Source organism: Aptenodytes patagonicus, chromosome 1, assembly GCF_965638725.1.
Source record: "Aptenodytes patagonicus chromosome 1, bAptPat1.pri.cur, whole genome shotgun sequence".
Classification (NCBI taxonomy): domain Eukaryota; kingdom Metazoa; phylum Chordata; class Aves; order Sphenisciformes; family Spheniscidae; genus Aptenodytes; species Aptenodytes patagonicus.
In genome coordinates, this window is record NC_134949.1 from 23470715 (window position 1) to 23492393 (window position 21679).

General features: G+C 41.3%; 1 protein-coding gene across 5 annotated transcripts in view; it reads left to right on the forward strand.

Moving 5' to 3' along the window:
• GRM8 (glutamate metabotropic receptor 8) overlaps positions 1-21679 on the forward strand; it is a 388670-nt gene that overhangs the window by 342489 nt on the left and 24502 nt on the right. The gene's annotated exons all lie outside the window — the stretch shown is intronic.

Below are 21679 nucleotides of genomic sequence, written 5' to 3' on the forward strand. Positions count from 1 at the left end.
CCTTAAGAGCTGATCTACTGAAATGGTGCTTTAGAAGGAGAAGTCCTACACATACAATGCAAATTATGGTACAGTCTGAAGCAGCTTCCTCCAGAACACATCACCTTTTATCCCTTTGAGCCATCACACTGCATAAAATTTTATTGACCTACAAAGATCACATATCTCCATCAAGGCTGCCAGACTTCCAAGTTGGAAATTTCTCTGCTATTCCCTCTGCTCTATTTGCCTTGCCAATGAGGCTTGTAATTTCTTTGTTTCCAACCATCACCAAAGCCATAACCTTTGTCCTTATCAACCTTCATTTTTTGCTAGTTTATATCCTCCTGTCTTGTTTCCCTTTTTGCTTACTTTATAATTTGTGAAAGATAGAACAGTCATTCCAGCCAATGCCACTTTTCTTCCATGATATCCAAAATCCTAGTTCTTTTCTGTGTGACTTAGTACTTAGACCCTGCACTTAGCCCTGTGTCTCTTCCTCCTCTTCCTCACTGACACTGAAGTTGGTTTTTTGTTATTGGTGTTTGTTACTTTCACTCTTAAATTTAGCAAAATTTTGTTCTGACTTCTGTATACAAAATGCTTTTTTTCTTTCTTTCCATCTGACTACATCCAGCATTCTCAAATCTAGCCAAGTTTTAGTTCCTTTGTTTAATGCTCCATTTCTGAAAGATTCTGGTAAAGCCACAATCCAGTTCAAGTGAGTGGGAGTTTTGCCAATGATGTCAAGAAACCTTTGATGTCACTGCCCCAACTGATGTTAACTCTTCCTTTAATCCTTCCTCTGTATGTATCCCATCTATTTTCCAAGCTGCTAGAAGCTTTTCTAATGGTGTCTGTGTAAGTTCAAATTTTGCGTATCTGTGTTATACAAGAACATAATTGGGGAATTTGATACTGTATTTTTCATTGTTTATCTAAAAGTCATATATGACTTGGCTTTATCGTGAGCTGACTATCCTGTACTTTTGTGTAGTTTTAATAAACAGCCCTATGTGTGTTTAAATTCTCCTGCACACCAGGAGAATGGTATAAAAATACACTGTAGGCAGGTCTGGTTTTCTAAACATCCGAAACAGGAAAGATGCTAAATACATTATGTCCTTAAACAGTGTTATACATTGCATTACTGCTACAGTAGAAGTTTGTAAGCATGAAGGAGGCATGGATGTAGGAAAGAGAAATACGTGGTGTGCTTCCTCCTGTCTCCTAGGCAGGGATGTAAGAAGCAGATCTCGTTGACTGACTGTTGCTTTTATTGGCCTTTCTCTTTGTACCCATGTAGCTCTGTATGGTACTTGGGTGGGTTTCATGCTAGACTGTGGGTTAGAGGGAAGCACTGTCAGCTGGCATTGCTCCAGCTGTACTTGCTTTGAGAAGGTGGTTCAGAGACAGGCATTTTAGTATCACAGCCAAGCGTTTTAGCATTTGATTATATCCATTTTCTCTCAAGGTCTCCAGAATATACAAGGAAATGGCAAAACTGCAGTTGAACAGGCCTCTTCTGTATGACATAAGTTAATGTGGTTTCTATATCTGTCTGCTGGAAAAAGTTCTTTTTATTTCAAAACACTGACAGTAGGCTGAAGATCTACTCTGGGTAGATTTTTTTTTTTAAGTGCAACAAAGAGATTTTTAAATGCTGTCAGTTTCATGTTACTGAAGGTACTAGTACTTTGCAGAACACTTTGACTATAAGCCTAATTAATAATTTGTCTCCTATACATGACTGAAATAAAAGCTTTTGTAACTTTATGCTAGACTTTTTATCTACAGAATGAGAAGGATTAACCCTGATTTTAATTGTGTCATCTGAATACTAATACAAGCTCTTTGGGTCTCTTTGACCATGGATAAACATACATATTCCTCTTAATGTTAAAGATGTTGTGCACACACATTGACAAAAGACTAGATCCCTACGGTTCCAAAATGAAACCGTGGGCACCTCTCCAACACATGTAATGCCTCAGAGTCAATGCCAAGACCTATTTTTACTGCAGTTAGCACCACCATGCTGTTTAAAATGACAGAGTATAAGCAAGTAACTTAGATCTAACCTGTCAGGTTAGCCAGCAGTGATGTGTTTCAGAGCACCAGTATACTTATTTCCTCCGTGATTTTTTTTTATTCTAGCTTTTCAGCTCTGGTAAACAATACTCTCTTCCTCCTACAAAACCATCCACTTAGGTGAAGGATATTTCACAGAGGGTCCACACTCTATGCCTTATTGACTGCTCGTTGAAATAACTTTTTCAATATATTCACAATTCGTCTCTCTCTCTCTCTTTCTTTTTTCCTTAACCAAGGCTTCTTTCACTTATTTTGAAGAATCACACAGCCTTTCCTTGGAGATTTAAATGTACATGTTTTCTTATTCAGATGATGACTGCATTTTTCTCACAATTTAATTAAAGTGTGTGAGCTATATCTGTGCTAAAAAAGAAAGAGAAAAAGAAAAGAAGAGCCTCTGTTGCTTCCTAAAAGCTTAAAGTACCTAGATTTGTCAAAGAACATTAAGGGAACTAGAGTACATGTAATTTTTAGACAGGTCTTCTTGACCTGTTTTTTCACTTACACAAGTCACCCCCTGTTGCAATCTATTAAAAATCCACTTGTTTGCAGTTTCAGAGATCATGTCTACTTATTTCAGATGAATAAACAGTTATCTACTAGGAGATGTAGGTATTTCACAGATGCAGAACAAATGATGAGGAAATGTTTTAACAAACAGTGGGTTGGTTGTGTTTAGGGAGCAGTTCTGGAGAACAGGCTGGAGAGAAGCTTAAGAAAAGGAATTGGTGGTTTGAAAAGGCTAGAAGTCTAGAATTTGAATGTGTCCAAGATATTCTCCTGTAAATCCAGCCACGTAGCACTTGATTTCCTAATCCTGACAATGTTGTATCTAGTATATATATATAGTTCATGCAAAGTCCAGCCCCTTAATGCTGTTTTTATCTTTTGACTCAATATGCACAAAAGACATCCTTCCTTGTCTTTGTTATATATATTCAATTGTCCTCTAAGATTACTGAAAAACTTTGAGAAGAAACAAAACATCCAGTAGCTGTTCTGGAAAGTTTATGCAGGCAGCAAGTTTCTGTTTTCACTGAACAACCTTCCTGGATTTTTTTTCTGTGTAATGAGAATGAACGACTAGCTAAAGATTGTCATGAGAAATCTTCTAGGACTGTGCACAGGGAGCAAGTTTTAGTAATGGCTTACCTTTTTATTTCTATATTCTGCTTTGAATATGCAGATGAGGAGAAACTATCTGTCAGTTCATGGAAAATTACATGTGGGAATATTGAATAAAATCTCAGCAAATAACGTTTGAGTCACTTAAAATGTCGATTAAGGTGTGTAGGATATTTGGTGGAATCATTGTCCTGAAAGTTTACCATTTGGACAGACATTCACATGATCAGTGTACAGAAAACTTTGCTGTTTTGTACATAGATCCTGATTATTTTTCACAGCATGAGAGAGTGCCAGGTCAGTGGTCTTCAGCTCTGTTCCCAGTATTCCTACAAGTTCAGGCCTGAAGCTCTACTTTCAAATTTCAATTTAATTAAAAGTGTTCTGTGTGGATTTAAGGTCTGTTAAGCCACTTTCTTGAGTTCAAGAGTGGGTTAAACCATGTGTTTGAAGACATACTTGCATACCCAAGGCATGCAGGGGAGTTACATAGCAAACATTACTTACAGCTACATTCGATTCCGTGATCCAGCTATCCATTAGTACATGGTCATCATGAGTGCTGTACATCAAGAGCCGGAATAGAACCGAATAGAACAGAATTAGAATAGCATAGCATAGCATAGCATAGCATAGCATAGCATAGCATAGCATAGCATAGAATAGAATAGAATAGAATAGAATAGAATAGAATGGAATGGAATAGAATAGAATAGAATAATTTCAGTTGGAAGGGACGTAAAATGGTCCAACTGCCTGACCGCTTCAGAGCCAAATTCAAACATACACTTCTGGAGATTCAGCAAGATATTGTAATTGTTTTGGTACCATGAAGTCCAATGGAGCAGGTCAGCACATCAACTAAAAAAAGAGTTAATTCATTAGTAAGAAGTGTGGAATTCCTTTTGGTTATGTACTATTTCATATCACACAGGACAGGAGGCAAAGAGCCACATCTGCTGTACTAGACTATTTGATGAAGTATCAGATACTTTGTCTGATTTTGTCATTTCTGCTTTCAGTTAATTTTTATAGTAAATGAATTTCCATTTTCCTCAGAATAAAATCTATGCAAGTTGGCAAAGATACAAAAGAAAACCCTCTGTAAATGTGGTGTTTTCATAATTGAATATTTTGTGCAAGCTTAATTTTGGCACTCTGGGACACAGCTCCCAAAGAAGCTTCCTTTTCTTTTCAGTTGTGCCAAAGAGTGCAAGGGAAAGAGCAGAAAACATCAGTTTGTGTCCTTTCTTGAGTATACATGCTATTCAAGCTAACATTTTGGATATGAAAACCCCCAAACGGAGCACAATAAGAGAAGAGAAAGGATTGACTAGCTGCATGGAGAGATCATATACTGTAAATTCTGAAGGGAGTGAGTAATGCATGCATGATCTCTTATGACACACTGATGACAGAAACATCTAATAAGCTTATTATGGCTTTGGACGATCCTTTTTCCTAAGAGGAAAGATCATCATATGCTGTAGGAGATTGCCATGTTCCAGTGAACTCATATGGCTACTTGCAAAACAAGATAGAATATATGACTCCTAAGATGATCAGAGGAGCTACTTCTATACAGCACTTTGAGCAACTTGAAGTACCTTTGAGAGGAGCACTCAAGGAGAAGACCAGGAGATGCTACTTCTGAGCGTAGGCCTCAGTGTGTCCCTATAGCATGGTCAGTCACTGCCATGTGACTCTGCAGTTGCATCACTCTTTTGTGACCAAGGAAGCCTTCATACAGCTATATTGCTTACTGCAAGGTCAGGTGGAATTTAATTTTCTGAGCTTGGGCTAGCTTTTACAGAAGTATGGGTGTCTGAAGGTGAACTACAGATCTCCCACCACTGGTAATGTGGAATAGCAAATATAAATTAGTGAGCATAGCAGGCCTACGTCCTACCATCCCTTTTTAAGTTCAGTATAAAAGTGTCCACAGTAGGCCTCGAAGGTGTTGAGCAACCTTTCTGGGGAATGTTGTGTCCTCTGGGAGGCAGAGTACTCTGAAATGGCATGGTGTTGATCACTTGGGTTAGATAGCTGAACTTTGTATAAGACATTGTCCAATTATTAGTGTGAAATCTTTGTAGAGAAAGGAAATATTCTTTATAAAAAACAGGGAAAAAATCAACAACAAAAAAGAAATAAAAATAAATCAAGGGAGAACTCTGATAAACAAGACTTATTGGCTACGTCTTTAGTGCTGAACAAAGCTGGATGCCAGGTGCACACCAAAGCTGCTTTATCACTCCCCTCCTCCGCTAGACAGGGGAGAGAAAATATAACAAGAGGCTCGTGGGTTGAGATAAGGACAGGGAGATCACTCACCAATTACCATCATGGGCAAACCAGACTCAACTTGGGGAAATTAATTTAATTTATTACCAATCAAATCAGAGTAGGGTAATGAGAAATAAAAACTAAATCTTAAAACACCTTCCCCCCACCCCTCCCTTCTTCCTTCCCCCCACCCCTCCCTTCTTCACGGGCTCTGCTTCACTCCTGATTTTCTGTACCTCCTCCCCCTGAGCAGCGCAGGGGGACGGGGAATGGGGGTTGTGGTCAGTTCATCACACGTTGTCTCTGCCACTCCTTCCTCCTCAGGGGGAGGACTCCTCACACTCTTTCTCTGCTCCAGCGTGGGGTCCCTCCCACGGGAGACAGTTCTTCACAAACTTCTCCAATGTCCTTCCCACAGGCTGCAGTTCTTCACAAACTGCTCCAGTGTGGGTCTTTTCCACGGGGTGCAGTCCTTCAGGAACAGACTGCTCCAGCGTGGGTCCTCCACAGGGTGACAAGTCCTGCCAGCAAACCTGCTCCAGCGTGGGCTCCTTTCTCCATGGGGCCACAGGTCCTGCCAGGAGCTTGCTCCAGCATGGGCTTCCCACGGGGTCACAGCCTCCTTTGGGTGCATCCACCTGCTCCGACTTGGTGTCCTCCACGAGCTGCAGGTGGATAGCTGTTCCACTGTTAACCTCCATGGGCTGCAAAGGGACAGCCTGCCTCACCGTGGTCTTCACCACGGGCTGCAGGGGAATCTCTTCTCCAGTGCCTGGAGCACCTCCTCCCCCTCCTTCTTCACTGACCTTGGTGTTTGCAGAGTTGTTTCTCTCACACATTCTCACTCCTCTCTCCGGCTGCTGTTGCACAGCAGTTTTTTCCCCTTCTTAAATATGTTATCACAGAGGCGCTACCACCACTGTTGATGGGCTCAGCCTTGGCCAGCGGTGGGTCTATCTTGGAGCCAGCTGGCATTGGCTCTATTGGACATGGGGGAAGCTTCTAGCAGCTTCTCACAGAAGCCGCCCCTGTAGCCCCCTTGCTACCAAAACCTTGCCACGCAAACCCAATATAACCACAGTGGCTACATCCATACAACAGGGCACTTAAAAATATCTCTCTTCTAGGTCCCATGTGGTGCATCTGTGGACCTGAGACATAATTGCTACTTTTTAGTGCATTTTTTTTCAGTTCAAAGTGACTGAAATAATTTGAGGGCATACAGCATATAAGATAACTTTTTGTAACAGAAATCTCACCCTGTAATATGGGTCCTTTACCATGAAAGCATGTAGAATTTGTGAATTCATTTCCTGCTGGGATACTAACGGTATAAAATGGAGAGGGGCATATTTTTCAAAGCTTTGTCCATACTGCCTTTGGAAATGATCGTTGGTTTTATCCCTGAACTACGCCTGAGCACCGTCTCTGAGAATGATACTCTGAAAGGAGCTAATTGTGCCAAGGAACCTACTAGCAAGAGAGTGATTAGGAAGAGAAAGCTGGGGTTCTAGTTTCAGTAATCTTTAATTGTTCATTCATATAGAAAAGTTCCATTTGAAGGTATGGCAAAATATAATTCCAGGATGCTCAGTAGCAAGGTTATGAAGCTACTGTCTGGGAAATATGAGCCAAAGTCCCTCCATTCTCAAGAATCGTTACGAGGTAAAACAAGAACATCTAGCAAGAGTTATGAGGTAAAAGGATACCACCATCTGTTCTGTCTCTGATATCTCTATTTGATCTAATTTGCTTTTCTTTCAAGGGCCTGAAAAGAAAATATATGATTCAATTATAAAATATTCATTAATAAAAAACAGTATACATTATTGACTTTGTTTTTTCTATGAGCAAAACCAAAATAAACGCATTTGGTTCAATCCCAACCAATTTTTAAATGATGGCTTATTTGCCAAATAAGGAAAAATATATTTAATTGATTTAGCTTCACTAACTTATGCCCTTCCTTCATGGCAGTGCTGTACACAATATTCTACAGTAGCCTTAGGGGAAACACAGCCTTCAGGTACAATCACTTGTAAATGGAAACTGATAACTAACATAGAATAAATGCACAGCTCCTTTCCCAGGAGACAAAGGATATCTCAGGATATCTCCACGGAAATTATTGTTGTCCTTGAATATGTTAATGTCATTAAAAAATATGACAATAGTCTTTTTTATTGGTGATTCTGTGCAGAATTCAGTGCAGTCCTCCCCAAATATACTGACAGCCAAGGCAGATAATCCTTGGCCCACAACTCTGCCTGATGGTTGCAAGCAGTTATACACCTACATTCCCAAACTGTTAGATATAGCTTCATGATCAAAAGTCCAGATGTACCTGAATATAAAAATATTGAATAGGTCCTCAGCTGCAGTGAACTTTGTAGATTTTCTGCTGTGGTAGGAATTTTTGTCTGTCCAAGGGGAGGTATTTTGCTTTTACAATATACATAGCACCTGAAAGCAGAGTGAGAGGCTAAACTCTGAGTTCCAATACCCCTCACCATGGTCTTTTATACACCCACAAAAATGTGGAGGTAAATCCCAAAGCAACTAACAATCTTTCAGATACACAGATAAGCCTACACACAGATCTGTCAGAGACCAAGAATCTAACAATATTCAAAAGGAATTTGATGATAAGGATAGCAATAGCGTATGGTAGCATTTGCTAATGCTTGAAACAATTTTGTCAGCGGATAAAATATCATACTTAATGGTTTAATACAGTCTCTAATGATTAATTATGAGATAAGATCTTCATGTGAGTAGATTTTCCTGTGACTAGGTCTCTTTTATACCTTCTCCTTTCTTTGGCTACACTCTAAGACAGGATATTTGACCACATGTCTTACACTTCTAATCTGGCAACTTCTACATTCTTAAACACTTAGAAAACAAAGTATTTTTCATTTTATATTATATATTTTTAAAAATAAAATAGCTATTTGTAGTAGAAGTATATAAAACTGTGTGGTGGTTTTTTTGTCACCAGTTTTTCCTTCTTATTAGTTTACCTTTATATGGCATTTTTGTTAGTATTTCTGAGCTCCTGGAAAACTTTTATGATGTTCAGGCTTCTTAATTTTGTTCCTCATCTGTTTTTTGCAGCTCTGCTTTATGTGAGAGATCTGGTCAGTCATTCCATGCAAAAAATAAGAGAGTAAAACCAAACAACTCCCCCCCGTATTTAGGTAGCTGTGGTTATGAAAAAGAACATTCCTTCATTTAAAATTGTGTCTTCATTTCTTCATGTCTTCATCCTGGAGAGTTTGAAATTTGTATTCTCTGCAGCTAAGAAAATGTGCATCTGTAAACCTGCTGTGATTTTCCACTTGCATAGCAACAGTTTACTTTTTAAGTGGAGACACCAAATGCTTGTGTCACTCAATTATTTGTGATTACTCCAAGATGCTTTCATCTGATAATGCAAACCACAGTGTTTAATACCTTTCAAATACATAATGTATGACTTTGCATCCTAGTGGAAGCTTTTAGGTTATATGCAGTTGGTGAAATTTCCTAATCTGATATAATTGTTGTGGCACCGACAGTTTAAAAAGTACCTCTTCGTTTAGAGGAGGTTCCTAAGCTACAGGGTGCCTGTTCTAATGGGAACATACTGTGTGGCTTATGGACAGACTGCTTAGTTACTGCTTTGGAAGTAAAATGGGGACAGGTGGCCTCCCTCCCTTGGCCTTTCTTCTGGACACGTCTACCTCTCAGCATCTGACTGCATCCTGACATTGCATCAAGATGGCCTGAGTGCTCAGCATGTGGAGAATCTGTAGTCAATCCACAAGCAGAATGTAATATGTGTATTGACAACTAAACGAATGGCATAATGTTTGGGAGCAAACTCGGGCTTATTTTGTAGTGTAATTTATGGGCACTCCAATAAAGTAGGAATAGATTGCATTGCCATGTTGACTTATCGATTAAAACTCTTTGCAGTTACATGTTTTACACTTTTACATGGTTGTGTTTCAGGGGATGGGAGTTCTCGCATGACTGAAGCACTTTTAAATTGACTTTGTAGAACATTTCCACTTAAATACTAGTAAGCTGACAAGCCCTTTTACAAAAAAATTAAGAAATGTATAATTACTGTAACAAAACCAGTTTGCAGTATATTTCAACAAAAAAGGTAAATGAGATAAAAAAAATCTGCTTACTAGTCACATGGGTATTTGCATGGATTGGGTGGATAGAGCTCAATGAATAAAGGAATACATCATCTTAGGGAGCTGGACAATTCCGTTTCCTTATGCCGATATTTGTTCTCCAGACAGATAAGGTGGGATTTATTTGACAGTATGCAGACACGTAGTATATGTGAACCTAGTCACCCTAGGCTCCTAGTCAGTATTCTGAATCCCAAACCCGTGGCCATACTAGAAACTGCATTTAGAATAATCATAGAAATGTCAGTGTCCACCTGTCAATGACTTGTCTGTCATCTTTTCACATTTACAAGCACAGTATTTATCAAATGTTGTGTCTCTGAACATGCAATGTATAGAAGCTTTCAAATATAAAAATGAATATTTCTGTAGCACAGAAGCTAGTCTTTTATATGTGCTAAAATGGTTAATACATAGTAATTACCTAGGAATTTTAAAAAAATAATAAAATAAATTGAGTCCTTACACACATAGCACTTCAGTGGTCTGAAATGGTGACTTTTAAGCAAGCAAACACTTACTCTATTGAATAATAATTTTACTAAATATCTTAGCTATGTCAATTTTTCAACTTTTGTTAGCCATAAGCATCAACCCTGTAACTTCTGCTTTTTATAGAGAACATTACTGTAGTTGATGAACTCTTTCTCAGAGGAAATGGAATGCATTTTACATGAAAGAATTAGCATTAAAGAGTATTTCAATTTTTTCCTCTTTTTGATTATCAGAAGGCATATGATTTGATATGACTTCCAGAAGACATCATAATGTCTTTGCATGTCTCTGATATTCTATATTACTTTGCTATGATAAGTTTTTTGGTAAGTTTTATGCCACACGCAGTTTCAGTCAATCATATTTTCACACATATATTCTGTCATATAATAATTTCACACATATAATCACATAAAATCTTGTTTTTATTAGCAGATCATTGAACAACCTGTAACTTCTGATAGTCTGTAGCTGTGAGTTATCTTTGACTTTTTAGTATTGACAAGAAAGGAAAATGAAAATTGTATGAAAATGGTGGAAGAACTGTGGTGGCAGAAATATGAGTAAGCTTTGGGAGAACACTGGCAGGATGCTTTGTTGGCAGAAGTGGAGCATGGAGGTAAACTCCCAGTTTCATTACCCATGCATTCAGAAAAGCCTGACTACTGCAGAGTCACAGGGTTTTTAAAAAATGAAAATTAGGATACTTTTCACCCCCCAAAAGGCATTGGCAGAAAACCCTCACAAGGTGATACTCATAGGAAAAGAAAAACTTCAAATGACTGCTAACTTGAAAGGTTTTCACTGAGAAGAAAGGAGACAGTTGTGATTTTAAAGTGCACTGAGATCCACAATTGAGATTTTAAAGAGTTTTATGATAGCATAGCATCAATCTTCTGTTGTAACTTTGAGATTCAAAATGTTCCTGATATATGGTTTGTCTTTATTGCTTTGTTTAAATTGATTTCAATTTTCAGTTAATTGGTGCAAATCAAAATGTTTATATTCACGCTTCCTTCAGTCAGGTAATAGGTGTCACCAAAATCTTTATTGTTTTCCAAGATTACAAATAATAAATGCTCATATATAACTTTATAGTCCTTAAATAAAGGAGCATATGTATTTAGCTTAGTAGTTATGTAGGCATATGTAGTTAGTTTAGCCTTGTTTTGTACTTCTATTTGTCTGATTTTTAGTTTTATTTTTTTGAATAGCAGTGAAAATAAGAGTGGATGTAGACAGAGTAATTATTTCGGGGGGGGGGGGAATTGTCTGTGGGATCAGTTATAAAGTATTAGCAGCCTAAAATGTAAACCCACAAATATAATGGGTACATTTCTTTACTCTGGACACAACTGAATACTTTTGTTTCTGTTTGATGGGCCTGTTTATAAGTGATAAAGATCATCTGATATAATATGATATAAATTAGAGCCTTAAATTTTGGGAGAAAGTCTTAAATCTATTATGTAGATATGAAATGTCTGAATCAACTTTGTCAATAGCTTAAGAACAAAGATTTTTCCAAGCATTTGATTACTATATAAATTGTGTCAATAAAATAAAATAGAAAGGTCTTTTCATCCACTTGCAGACTACATTTTGCTCTTTAAGAATGGAATGATACAGAGATATATTAGCGTAGAAATACCAATGGACAACATCTTAAACTATGGATTCCCTTAGATCTCCTCTGCTCTAAGAAACTCTCTGTTTACACACTCATAAAAATAAGGAGTATATTGTTTGCTCACGATTGCAGAGGTAAGATTTACGGACTTCAGTATCTGTTAATGGTGCAGCCTGATTTTGCCTGGGTCAGGATACAAGGGTAAAATGCATCACACTGACTAGCAGTCCAATTTTTTTCCAGAAGGCAGTGCACATCACCTAATTTCAAGGGCATTGGTTGAGTTGTATTGACTTCACAACTGGCGGCAAAACTACAGGGATTTCCTCATCTCATCCCTTTTGGTAGCAATACCATATATACCCTTGCAATGGGGAACACTAATCAATACAATGAAGGCAGGAAAGAAGGATGGTCATGACTTCACCTGTGCTTAATTGGAAGCTGGCCATCATGCAAGCTGGTGAAAACAGTATAGACATGAACATCCAATGTTTAAGGAAACAACTTTAAATACTGCATCTGAAATGCTACTTCTTGAGGGGAGGTCATAGGTTGGCAAGTGAGATTACAACGTTATAGTCTATCATGAAAGAAAATGTCCTTCAGGGCTGTATGGTTCATGTGTTGCAAACATTCACAGACAGAATGCTTGTTAAAAAATCCCCTAATTTGCTGAAATATGTTGCATAGGGTAATGCTCATGTGGAGAATTGATTCTCTCAAACAGAATGGTCTGTCACTGTCTGGGTCCTTGCAATGGCATTTTCAACTGGTTCGGATGAGACTCCCCCAACTGTTTTTTTGCTGAGTTCACCTCTCCAGCAAATGCATGAACTTTTCCCAGTATTATCTTAAACTATGTACAAAGCATCCCCTAACTATCTATTTACAAAAGACTGTCCTGCATTACCCTTTCTGCCTTTATAGGAACAACAAATAGTGCCTATCAATTGCCCTATGGCAGCAGGACCTGCTCGGAGAGTCTTCTGTATTGTCCAAAATCCCTGCCTACAGAACTTCTGTAACAATTAGCTAATTGCATTGTTATTCAGTCAGTCACTCTTTCTCAAGTGAGTCTATTGTCTCAAATTAGTCCATTGTTTTATCAGCACTGAGAATAGCAAGGCTGATTTTGGACTACCCTGGGAACTGATGACTAAATATGCTGCACGTGCACAAAAACACAGCCCTGCTTACTGAGCTACATCAAGATTATATGTAAAGTAGTAACCTGAATTTCACCCTCATGTAGCAATTTTAACTTGAACTCCATAGATCTTGCCACACATACTAAATCTTTTCTAACTTTTGGGCTTAGCCACTTTCTGTGAAATGCATGTGAATAAGCCACTTAAAACCAAAATGGAGCAAAGCACTGCAGCTAACGCTTACATAACATGCATTGTGTTGAAAATCCTCAAATTCATTTTCCTGCCCTGCTGGGCCAAGATGAAGAAGCACATATGGTGAGGAAAGCCACTTGCTGTTGGGAGACCTCTGCATTCCCTCTGCACAAGGAGGAACAATTTAGCCTCATACCTTGCTCTCTTCTGCTAATCTGGCACAAATCAAATGCCAGAGACAAAGCATGAATGTGGGTAAGTGAAAAGATGCAATTTCCTGTCTCATGTGGCTAAACATTTCTTGTTAAGTGTCACGTTTAGAGCTGAGTAAACAGTGGAATAATATATTTATGATTCTGTTTATGCAATTTGGCTTGTGATTCAGTGAGCATTTCTCCCTGTTTTCTTATATTTCTCTTACATATTTCTACAAAAACTGTAGTGTAGCTTGGAGCATATACCTGGAGACTAAATGGACTTTGAACCCCTCTTTGGCATACCTACTTTTTGTAGGTTTTGCATTTTCATGGAAGTGGAGGAAGGCTATCAGTAATATGTATAAGAAAAGGAGATTACTGCAAAATATCTGTATTTGTCAAGCAAAATACATGCAACACTACGTCAAGTGAGGAAAAGCAAGGGTCATTTATGTATGAGCAACAGAAAAATGACTTGTGAAGAGCAAGATTGCATACCACCTCTTTCCTCAACAGTGTGCTTCGGTTTTCCTCAACAAGAGATCATCATTTGAGGGCAAATGCCCCATAGAAACTTTTTATAGGCCTCAAACATGCCTTGGACATATCCAAGGAGTGAAAGCCAGGGGCTGTCAGTCATCAGGGTGAGCAGCACTGGTAAAGGAAAGTTGAGAATGGTGGCAGGAAAATGGCAAGACAAAAGGGTCTGCAAAATTTTCTAAACATTGTATCTGATTTAGATTTCACTCTCCCTTTTGCCTTCAGAAGGGAGGAACAGAGCTAATATAAACTCTAGAGTTCATATTTACAGCCAAAAATAAACCTCATGCAAAAAGCAAAAAATGTTGTTGGTGGGGTGAGGGGAGAGGCTGTGGGGAAGGACAAGAAATTATTTTTAATGTCCTAAATGTTCCTATACTTACTGTCTCCTATTATATCCCTCATTCTAAAGTAATCTTAGCCTTCACCCAAATAGACTCAGGGCATTAATAATTATTTCATTCAGTGCTCCTGTGGCAAAAATTATGTCATCCAATCAGGGAAGGCAGTGAAGGCAGGATACTATGTCAGTGATGTGGGTGACCTGTCAGGTAATAAAAATCTAAAAATGCTTTCAGAGATAAAAGCAAAAGAGGTTACAAGGTAGGACACAGGGAAACAAAGGAAGTGACCTGAGCTAAGGGTTTATTCTAAAAGGCTCAGAAGGGAGACAGTGGTTAGGATAAGTTTTGGATGTTAGAGGATTTGTGTAGCTAGTAAATAACAGGGCTTGCCTTTTCATATTTGTTTTATCATGCACTATATATTATTTTGCCTCTTAGTGAAGCTCAATAGATGGAACATGATGGGCTTATTAGCTGTGTTACACCAATAATATATTTTAGTTAGAGTTGTCATGGGTCATCTGTTACTTCCCTCTAAAATATTTCCTTGTAGTACAATAACCTGTTACAAACACAATTTACACAAACCACTACTGCATAAAAACAATGGTGTGCTAGATTTGACTGGGCTGTTCCTACTCCAGGCCAGATTATTTATACAGTTATAAAGCTAAATAATGAATAAAATAACAACATACATCTTATAGCACTATGTTTATTCTTTGCTATTCATGCTGATTTGCAAAGCATGAAACAAACATCCCCCTCGCAGAGGTGATCAGCTCTGGTGCAGGTGTGTCCTGCAGCAGAGCAGCAGATCGTGGTGTACAGGGGGGTTTCCTGAGCTGGGGAAACCCCAGGGGAGCTCAGGGACCCGCCAGGAGCCGGCAGCTCTCATGAGGGCAGCTGATGAGTAACGGCTAAGGGTTTATTCCGGGGCAGGGCCAGGAGTAATGGCAGCCACCCCCGACTCCCACAAAAGGCAGCCCCAGGGAGCGCTAGCCACCAGAAGCGCTGCGACCAGGACAGGCAAACAGGGCGTGGCGCGTCAGCTAGGGCGTGGCAGTTTGCACAGGAGGGTGCGCAGGGAGAACGCCCCTTTGAAGGAGGGGCATTCCACGGGCCGGGTAGGAGACTTGGAGTACACATAATCCAGTAACCAGGCACCGTTCTGTGACCATCGTCAAAGGTCAAGGGCACTCATCCTACCTGTCCTTCAAGGCAGAATGGCGGGCACTCGTCTGAGAACAAAGGCCACGGCTCCGGCTGGGGGGTCTGCACTATCTACCCCAGCAGTGGCCGATGCCTCCACCCAGACGGAGCTGCTGAAGGGAGAGGCTGCAGTGCAGACCTCAGACCTTTCTCCTGGGGCAGGGACAGGCGGCAGGCCTGCCTGCAAAAGGTGTGCCCAGGCTGAGGACCTCCCACAGCAGGTGGCTGAGCTGCAGGAGGTGGTGAGAAGGCTGCATAACATCAGGGAGGCTGAGAAGGAGTTAGACAGCTGGTTCCAAGCGCAGTCTGCAGGAGACACACAGCCCACGGCCAAACAGCCAAAAACTCCCCCACCGGCAGACACAGAAGGGAGGGGGGCCAATAATGCCGAAGAATGGACAGTTGCAACGGCAAGGACCAGCAGGAGGAAGAGGCTTCCCCCAAAGCCTGAGGTGCCCTTGCAGAACTGCTTCACCGCTCTGCAGGCCGAAGAGTAAAGTCCTGTCACACCAGGAGAAGCGCTGGAGCTGAGTAATGCAGCCTGATCTCCCCCCGTATAACAACCAGCGCCACTAAGAAAAGGCGAGGGGTGATAGTAGTAGGTGACTCTCTTCTGAGAGGTACGGAGGCACCCATTTGCCGACCAGACGCACTCTCTAGAGAGGTGTGCTGCTTACTGGGGGCTTGTATCAGGGATGTCACCAAGAGGCCACCAAGCCTCGACCAGTCCACTGACTATTATCCGCTGCTGTTATTTCACATGGGCTCCAGTGACACAGCCAGGAGTAGTCTGAAGACTATCAAGAAGGACTACAGAGCCCTGGGAGTGGCGGTAAGGGACTCAGGAGTGCAGGTAGTTTTTTCATTCAATCCTGCCGGTCAAAGGGAAGGGGTTTGAAAGGGCCAGTGGAATCTGGCAAATCACCAAATGGTTACAGAACTGGTGCCACAGCCAGGGGTTTGGCTACTTAGACCATGGGACTCGCTTTGAGAAACCTGATCTACTAGGGGCTGATGGGGTCCCTCTGTCAGAGAAGGGGAACAGCATCATCAGTCATAGGCTTGCCAAGCTGGTGAAGAGGGCTTTAAACTAAAGTTGCTGGGGAGGGGAACCTCAATCCATCCCGCTCCTACCAGTTTGATGCCAAGGCCAGCAATAGATGCCCAGAGCCTGGAGAAGGAACACAGGTCAGCAGGAGAGCGCCTGAAGAGCAGCACAAAGGAATTCCAGCCACTCCAGCCAGTAAGTCAGCTTCATCGAGGGCCTAACTTAAATGCCTCTATGCAAACACATGTATCATGGGGAATAAACAAAAGGAGTTAGAGGCGTGCGCACGCCTGCAGGGCTACGATCTCATTGGTGTCACGGAGACGTGGTGGGATGGCTCCTACAATTGGAGTGTTGGGATGGAGGGATACAGGCTCTTTAGGAAGGACAGGCAGGGGAGACGAGGAGGGGGTGTCACCCTCTATGTCAATGACCAGCTGGAGTGCATGGAGCTCTGCCTGGAGATGGATGAGGAGCCGACCGAGAGCTTATGGGTCAGAATTAAAGGGAAGAGAGGGAGAGGTGACATTATGGTGGGGGTCTGCTACAGGCCACCCGACCGGGAAGACAGAGTGGATGAGGACCTCTATAGACAGATAGGGGCAGCCTCACGCTCACAAGCCCTGGTCCTCATGGGGGACTTCAACCACCCCGACATCTGTTGGAGGGACAACACAGCAGGGCATAAGCAATCCGGGTGGTTCCTGGAATGCGTTGATGGTAACTCCTTTCTCAAAGTGATACAGGAGCCAATGAGGAGAGGTGCTATGCTGGACCTTGTTCTCACCACCAAGGAGGAGGGGCTGGTGGGGAATGTGAAGCTCAAGGGCAGCCTGGACTGCAGCGGCCACAAAATGGTGAAGTTCAAGATCCTTAGGGCACCGAGGAGGGCACACAGCAAGCTCACTACCCTGGACTTCAGGAGAGCAGACTTTGGCCTCTTCAGGGATCTGCTTCGTAGAGTGCCATGGGACAAAGCCCTGGAGGGAAGAGGGCCCCAAGAAAGCTGGGAAATATTCAAGGATCACCTCCTTCAAGCTCAGGAGTGATGCATCCCAACAAAGAGGAAGTTAGGCAAAAACACCAGGAGGCCTGCATGGATGACCAAGGAGCTCCTGGACAAACTCAAACACAAAAAGGAAGCCTACAGAGGGTGGAAGCAAGGACAGGTAGCCTGGGAGGAATACAGAGAAACTGTCGGGGCAAGCAGGGATCAGGTTAGGAAAGCTAAAGCCCTGATAGAATTAAATCTGGCCAGGGAGGTCAAGGGCAACAAGAAAAGATTCTATAGGTACGTCAGGGATAAAAGGAAGACAAGGGAAAATGTGGGCCCTCTCCGGAATGGAGACCTGGTTACCCAGGACACAGAGAAGGTGGAGGTACTCAGTGACTTTTTACCCCAGTCTTCACTGGCAAGTGCTCGAGCCTCACCACCCAAGACACAGAAGGCAAAGGCAGGGACTGGGAGAATGAAGAACCACCCACTGTGGGAGAAATTCTGGTTCAAGACCATCTAAGTATGCTGAAGGTGCACAAGTCCATGGGACCCGATGAGATCCATCCACGGGTCCTGAAGGAACTGGTGGATGAAGGTGCTAAGCCACTCTCCATTGTATTAGAGAAGTTGTGACAGTCCGGCGAAGTTCCCACTGACTGGAAAAGGGGAAACATAACTCCCATTTTTAAAAAGGGAAAAAAGGAAGACCCAGGGAACTACAGGCCAGTCAGTCTCACGTCTGTGCCTGGGAAGATCATGGAGCAGTTCCTCCTGGAAGCTATGCTAAGGCACATGGAAAATAAGGAGGTGATTGGTGACAGCCAACATGGATGCACTAAGCGCAAATTGTGCCTGACGAATTTGGTTGCCTTCTATGATGGGGTTACAGTGTTGGTGGATAAGGGAAGAGTAACTGATGTCATCTACCCAGACTTGTGCAAAGAATTTGACACTGTCCTGCACGACAACCTTGTCTCTAAATTGGGGAGACATGGATTTGACGGATGGACCACTCGGTGGACAAAGAATTGGCTGGATGGTCACGCTCAAAGAGTTGTGGTCAACGGCTCTATGTCCAAGTGGAGACCAGTGACGAGTGGTGTTCCTCAGGGGTCGGTATTGGGACCGGTGCTGTTTAACATCTTTGCCGGCGACATGGACGGTGGGATTGAGTGCACCCTCAGCAAGTTTGCTGATGACACCAAGCTGTGTGGTACGGTTGACACGCTGCAGGGAAGGGATGCCATCCAGAGGGACCTTGACAGGCTTGAGAGGTTGGCCCCTGAGAACCTCAGGAAGTTCAAGGCCAAGTGCAAGGTCCTGCACATGGGTTGAGACAATCCCAAGCACAAATACAGGCTGGGAAGAGAATGGATTGAGAGCAGCCCTGAGGAGAAGGACTTGGGTGTGTTTGTGGAGAAGCTCAACATGACCTGGCAATATGCACTCACAGCCCAGGAGGCCAACCGTATCCTGGGCTGCATCAAAAGCAGCGTGGCCAGCAGGTCGAGGGAGGTGATTCTGCCCCTCTACTCCACTCCCGTGAGACCCCACCTGGAGTACTGCGTCCAGCTCTGGGGGCCCCAACATAAGAAGGACATGGACCTGTTGGAATGAGTCCCAAGGAGGGCCATGAAGATGATTAAGAGGGCTGGAGCACCTCTCGTATGAAGACAGGCTGAGAGAGTTGGGGTCATTCAGCCTGGAGAAGAGAAGGCTTCGGGGAGACCTTCTAGCAGCCTTCCAGTACCTGAAGGGGGCCTACAAGAAAGCTGGAGAGGGACTTTTTACAAGGGCATGAAGTGATAGGCCCAAGGGGTAATGGCTTTAAACTGAAAGGGTAGATTTAGATTTGACATAAGGAAGAAATTTGTCACTATGAGGGTGGTGAGGCACTGGAACAGGTTGCCCAGAGAAGTTGTGGATGCCCCATCCCTGGAATTGTTCAAGGCCAGGTTGGATGGGGCTTTGAGCAATCTGATGTAGTGGAAGGTGTCCCTGCCCATGGCAGGGGGGTTGGAACCAGATGACCTGTAAAGGTCCCTTCCAACCCAAACCATTCTATGATTCTATGATTCTTTCAGAACATGAATATTGTAGATGTGTGCAATACAGACCAGATTTACTAACCACTGATTAAACAACAGCAACAAGAATTTAGTTCTGCAGGATTATAGAAGGAAATACAGTAAAATCTGTCAGGCTAACATAGGGATTGGTAAGGTTCTGCCGGCCAGAATAAAGTATGGACAGTATATGCAGTTGTATATCAGAAGGACTTAGAGTTTACTTATGACCAGCCCTAGTCATCTTAATTCCACCACAAATTAAAACAAAGAATAGTTTGGCATCCAGTTTCAGCCAACTTTTATGTAGAAGTGGAGGTCCTACATGGACAGCTAGAGAAGAGGGGAACAAGCTGTAGTGTGACCTATACCTTATAAAATATTGTAAGATACAAGCCCTCCATTGCAGAATAAATCTGTGACTATTCCAACATAGGAAAAACTTCAGATAGAGACTGTTACTTTTTGGAGTCTCTGGTCAAACAGCTAGAAGAAACATTTCCAATGAGCTGTTTGTTTCTAATCAAATCAAACAGAAATCTATGGTCCTCAAGGGTACTTTTTTAATCTTCGGGTACATTTTAGTAAGTTAGATACCTTATAGATGGAAGTCATTGTCATCTGCCATTTTGATCATTAATAGTAACATTCTTAGGCCATGTCTACAAGGACTTGCCAACAAAGCTAGGAGAGTGGAAACTAAAAAAAAAACCCACACTCACATACTGAATCTGACTAACAGAGTAACACTGGCAAAACCCCGATGTATGGTTATGCCAATAGAGGAAAGCTAATGTTAGGTTTGCATCTGTCATTCAGTGAGGTGATGTAACTGTGCTGGCAGGAGAGCATCTCTTCTTGGCATACATCAAGGGGCTTTGACAGCATGGCCCCAGCAGATTGGCTAATGGCAGAGGCTTTTTAGATTAGAAAAGCATTAAATTTTGCATTGAAAAACTGGGTAATCTGGCAAGATAGAGCATTTAATTTGGAATAGCCCAAGAAAGCAGTTAAGGGAACCAACGAGGTTGTTTTTTTTGTCTGGCCACCATTTTGTAGGCTGCAGACTGTATTCCAGCACATTGAATCATGTTCACTGAAAGGGAAGCAAATAGATCATCTCATTAGTTTAAAAGAACAAGGAGTGTTGGTCCCTTTATTTAGATGCATCGGAACCATAACTAACAAATCTAGTGATGGTTCTTATTTTTTTTTAATGACAGAAAATCAGTATTTAGTAACTAGTAATTGTGTGGTCATGTTCCTTTTAGCATGCAACTGCTCTTTGTCTTTTTGTTACACAATTACAGGTAGTAATTACAGTTTAAAAGTAGAAAAAAACAGAAGTGTCTTTTTAAATTTATTTTTAAGAAAGGGAAGGAAAACTACCTTTTAGTTCTTTCACTTAATTGAGTTGGTTTTCCTCCAGAGATGGAATGTCCTATTTAATCATTACAGCAGATGTGCAACAACAATCTGAATGTATGGGAATGTAAACTAAAGGGATTTTCTGTTTAAAATATTGGCAACATCTTAAAAATATGCAATCTGTTGAATTCTGGGTTGGTTTTGAGCACTGGAAGCACAGTACTGAAGAAAAGGCTTTACTTTATATTAATAATTAACAGTTATAAAATGTCTTGAGGAATAGAACCCCTTAATTTATATAAAATAGTCAAGAAAAATATACCATATAAAATACAGACTATTAATTGAGCTGACCTGAATCCCATGTACTTTACACAGGTTTCACTGTGTTTTATCATTTCACTTTGAATACTAAGTTGTTATTGATATCGTTATTATTTAGGTTATTTAAATATCCATAATGTGCAAATTGGAGCACATTAAAGCAAATTAAAGCAAATTAAAATATGGTCCCTGTCTCAGTCTTCTTTATTTAGTTCAAGAAGACAGAACAAGGAAGGTCAAGATGTCAAGCGTATACCTCAGAGACAAAGAAAGAAAAAATATTAATATTAAAATATTAATAACTATTAAAAAAATAATTAGTTCAGTAACACTTCTCAATTTTTATTACAGATAATTCAGCCACACTTCTTAATTATGACTACTACTATTATAGGACTTGTGATATAACACCTCCTAATTATCACTACTACTATTACA